Source organism: Meleagris gallopavo, chromosome 6 (genome assembly GCF_000146605.3).
Source record: "Meleagris gallopavo isolate NT-WF06-2002-E0010 breed Aviagen turkey brand Nicholas breeding stock chromosome 6, Turkey_5.1, whole genome shotgun sequence".
NCBI lineage: Eukaryota > Metazoa > Chordata > Aves > Galliformes > Phasianidae > Meleagris > Meleagris gallopavo.
Window position 1 is genome coordinate 16,130,578 of NC_015016.2, and position 5,235 is coordinate 16,135,812.

Here is a 5,235-nt window from a genome sequence, read left to right on the forward strand (position 1 = left end):
TTATATATATATATATATACATATATATATATATAGATGCATATCTATGCATATTTTTGATGTTTTAAATAAGTGACATTGATATTTTCATTAGCCTGTTATGTAACTGTTATGGAGGTGTTATGGAAAGAACTGACCTGCATTTAATGGCATCCTAGGTTAAGATCCTCATCTTTCTCTGAAGAAAAGAAGGAAGTAGGAACCTCAAAAAAGCACTTATGAATGCTATATTAGACAACATTAGATACTTTAATGAAGTGTTCCAAATAATTTCTTGAGAGCACCAACTTCCTTTCAAAAAACGTACAAAGACTTTGCCAAAACTTCCATAGAGCAAATATTCCTTCATCCTCTCTGCATTTCAGTTTCACTTTGGGGCATAGGGTACTCTTGGGAGTGTGACAAGGACAAATATTTTCTATACTCTGAATTGCTGACATATTGTGGTACTGGAAAGAAAGTACTTTGAGTATGTCTACATTGATATTATAGACCTGAATACTCTCCCTCAGCTTGCTTATATGAATGATCCAGCTTAGCTCCATAAAAAGAAATATCTTCCAGACATGGAAATTCACATTCAGATGGCAAATTTTTTTCATTTAATTGTCTTTGCAAAAATTCCTGAGATAGACAATGGAGATAATCACTGAAGATACATCTTTTTGTATTATGAAATTAGAAAAAAGGATTTCACGATGCCTTCTGTTGCCTGGAATACTGTTATATGGCTTCCTGTGATGTACTGTAGGTAACTCTGATCTCTCAGATGTTAGTTTTTTTGCCTTCCTTGCAGCATAAATAGTTTATCTTCTGAGGTTTTTCACTTATCTTTTTGTCTTCTTCGAAAACTTGGAGATTTGCCACAACCGGAAATAGACTGTAGATTCATGGCTTGATGTTTTTACTGGTATTAAATCTCCTCACATCTTGGCATTAAAACAGTCACTATGGATGGAAGGAAGGAATGTCTTCCTGAGATCAGATAGGTGAGGATAGTTTTTCTCTTTTGGTGTCTTTTGCAAAATAGATTTGGCTTCTCTCTTAGCATCACCTAAGTGTTGCTCACCTAAGCATCACCTAAGAAGTTTTATTTAATAAAGTATACTGGTAAGGTTCTTAATCCTGCCTCATTTTCTTCTGTGGCAAATTATAGTTGAGGGTTTTAGTCTTTTAACTTCAAGGCTAATGTTTCTTATAGGTTCCTGGAGAGTGTTTTAAAGTCTATTATGTTGGTGCTGCATTATGTAGACAATTCTGAGAAGAATCCTTCTAAAGTAAACATTTATTGCAGTTATTTCTCCCTATTTGAGAGAACTTGGCTCTTTCCAGTCCAATACTCATGTCCCAGTTGGTAATATAAAAATCACTTGAAGTTAGTATTTTATCACTAGGAATGCTTAAGAATTTGATTTTCAACTAAGATATTAAAACATATATTTACTGAATATTTTTTAGTGGACACTAACTTTGATGGTCTCAGCTTAATTTCAAACTTCAGAAGTTTTATTTTATCAGAAAATGAACACAGAAAGAACTGAAAATGTATTCATCATAAAGAAAATCATCAACTCCATGCTATTGTAGGAGAAAAGTCTGTGTAAATGGTCATCTTGATGATTCATGTAATTTTAATCAATGACCATTCATTAATGATGTTTACACACTTGAGAAGGTATCCTGACAGAAAGTAACCAGATTGTTGCAATAGAACTGACTCCAGGTCTGATCCAACTCTGATTAAAATCAGTGGAATTTTTCAAATGGGAGTTGGGTCAGACTCCATCAGTATAAATATAGACAGAAGTCAACAAATTTACTTAGGTTTACATTTACACAATTAAAAAGGAGACTAGAATTTTGCCCCCAGCATTTAATGGCCATGGAAGGAGTTGGGCATTGAAGTTTTGCTAGAGGTGGAGGGTTTTTTTTTTTATAACAGTTGTTCACAGGAATCTCCCTTAGTCACTGAAGGACCTCCTCTGTGGTGCAATCATACTTCCCTTACCTTTTACTTAGGCAGTCAGTGTGGCAGTGACTAATTTCCTTTGTCAGTTTGGGTCTCCTTGCAGTCAGCAGGGAACTATAAAAAAGCAACAGGATAGTAGAAGTTAACTTTTGTACAGATAATGGATAATAAATGCAAAAGATTGAATTTTACAAGAAGAAGTTATCTGGGGAAGTTCTGGGCAGTTCCATTTTAAAAGAAGATGAAAAATCTATCAGAACAAAAAAGGAAGGAAAAAAAAGAAGAACAAGAAAAAGGAAGAAAAATTATTACATGTTTTAAACAGGAAGTTATAAAATAAACAATATAAATAAAGCTGAATGGTTTCAGACTAACCATAGCACTTCAGTAAATCCCATTAGACAACTATTTTCACCTTTAAGTAACTGAGTGTTTTAAAAGCCTGGCCCTCAAGCCCTCAAGTTTTATTGAAAGTGAATGGGACTTCGGTTTTTAGATTATTCAGGACTTCTGAGAAATTCCACCCACCATGTTTAGCTTTGGAGAAGGTTTAAAGGTTTGCATGAAGTTCTATAAATCAAGGAAAAGTCAGAGTAACTAATGTGGAACTTCAGCATACAGCGAGAGAAATTGTGTTATGTGTCCCCAAAGGGAGAAACTTAAAGGAAAAGCTTAATATATAAATGCACTCAGAATCCTCTTAAGACATATATTTAACTGTGATGTTACAATTAAACTCATGAAGCTTAGCTTTATGCCTGTAAACAACAAGTTCAGCACTCAAGCATGAGAGGAGAAAGGCACTATTTTGATTTTCTCTGGTATTCCTGGAAGTAAGCTGTTTCAGACCCAGCTTTGTTCTACCCAACTTAATAGGCTGCCTACATCTGCCTTCTTTTTTTCTATAGTTTCTCCTGAAATTGACAGAGAGGGTTAATTGCACATCCCTATCTTTTCTTTTTGCTATATAAGAAATGGCTGTAAAGTATAAATGCCCTATGTTCCTATGGTAGGTTCCATAAGTAAGTACCTATGAGTATGCTGGATAAATTCATGCTTAAAATAAATTTATAAGAAAATAAGTAACTGTAACATAACCACCCTTAGCTGTTTTTCTAGGAATTTCATTCTATTCCTTTTGTTTTTTTTCATAGCAAATTTAGGCATAATATTATACCTTGCTTCTAGACTTAATAGTTAACTGGGAGACCTGCAAGTCTGTTTCTCAATGGAGTGGAAAAAAAGTCCAACTGTAAGACCCAGCAAAGGAGACTTTATAAGTAACAGACCTATTTCTAAGTGGTTGAAATAAAATGCACTACAACAATGAATTTCAAATGTTTAATTTAGTGTGCCTTAATATCAACTTGCATGTGCTTTCAGCTTATTCTTAACTTATTTAGGGTGTAACTGCTCTTTAAGACCTTTTTATGCATTATCTATTCAACAGTAATGTTGAAATCTCTATAAGTTTACATTTAAACACCTGAATACGGTCTTGTTTTCTACAGGAATAATATTTTTACTCATCTTTGGCTTTCCAGAGATAGGTTGTTTATTTCTTTCAGTGTGCTACTAACCAAGCGTCCACGAGATTCATACTTTGACAATTTTTACAAGTTTCTGTCTTATGTTTATATCCATTCTATAAACAATAGGCTGAAGACTTTACATTAGGATTTCTTTGTTCAAGACAAGCATCCAATCCCAAGTGTATTAAATTTTTAGAAAAAATATTTTGAACCTAAAGCAGTCTCTGGGTTGTAATGTATTGGTTATAGACGTCTTAGTCTCTGCATGCTATTCTTCTTTGTCATTTATTCCACATGGACAATGTTTCTAAACAGAGCATTTTTTAGAAACAGACTTTAAGTGATGTAGACTACAGGAAAATGCTTGGGTACTGTAAAGCTCAGGCTGCTAGAGCAAAAATCATAAAGTTGACTTAGATGTCAAGCATTTTTTATGTACTGTCTGCAGGTATTCACAGCTACTGACATGGTAGGACATTTCAACCAGCCTGCTGGAAGGCATGAAGAAAGAGTGTATTTCAGAAAACATTTCCTGCTTGACTTAATGCTTATCTGAGAGTTGCAGCTGGCTATCTTTCAGACACTGGGGTCCAGAATCATGGCAGGGATTAGATATCATTTCTATTAAAACTCCACTGGCAGAAGGGTTTAAATCATGAAAGCAGTAAGAATATTTGCCCACAAAATACAACTTCACCATCTGACCCCTTAAGGAGTTAAATAAATAGGCACCATCCATGTTGTGGATTTACATCATTGTGCAGCCTGGAGCACAAGAATCAGGAACTCAGGAGATCAGGCAAAAAGGGAACATGACTTTACCCAGGTGGTAAGGTATCCTTGGGATACTTTCAGAAACTTGTGCTCCCTGGGTAGATATCGCTGCTTTTTCCTCCACACCATGAGAAACTAAACATAGAGATTTCTTACATTTCTACATAAGGAATTCTTAATTTCCCCCTAAAAGGCACTTCAGGATATACCTAAACTATAGTCTTTAATGGCTGCATCTCATTTAGACTTTGCCAAATGGCTTTAAATAACAGCTCAGATAATAGTGAGAGTGAAGCTACAGGTTGAGGGTTGTAAAAATGATCCAGGAAGAAAGGCAGATAAAAAATAAGTTCTACGCCAAGACTTAACAGTACCAAATCCACAGGAGCAAAGGAGAGATCAGAAATCAGAGCTGTCCATAGTCTAGGTTGATAAGACACCTGCATGTGGTCTGGGATGTCTCCTGAGTTTCCAGGTGCTATCTACAGATATACCTAGCCTAAAACTCACAGCAGGACAAGAAGATCCTCTGTACTTCTTATATGACTTAGTTATCAAGATTCTGAAATGTAAATTAAAAAAAAGAACTGGAAGGATCGTAATTTTAAATATATGAAGACATGACCAGGGAGAATGCACTGCACAGGGCGAAACAATATAGGTATTGTGACATTAAACAATGTGGTAAAGACTTCTGGAAGAAGTTAAAAAGTTCGTGACAAGTTGGAAAAGAAAAAAGATATGACTAGAAATAGATTTTTTACTTTCTTTGGAGTTTTTTCCTCTAACAGGCATAACTTACATAGAAATGATAGCTACGCATTGTGTGAAACAAAAGCAGAAGTTATGTTAATTTGCAAAGATGTATCCACTGAGCACTGTACATCACTTAATGTAAGTAGGTAGTAGGGACACTACAGAGCCAAAGACACTCAACTCACTTCCTCAACTTCCTCAAAA

General features: G+C 35.0%; 1 protein-coding gene across 1 annotated transcript in view; it reads right to left on the reverse strand.

Annotated features, from left to right (window-relative positions):
- The window catches only part of KLF6 (Kruppel like factor 6), a 55,273-nt gene that overhangs the window by 11,863 nt on the left and 38,175 nt on the right, over positions 1 to 5,235 (reverse strand). The gene's annotated exons all lie outside the window — the stretch shown is intronic.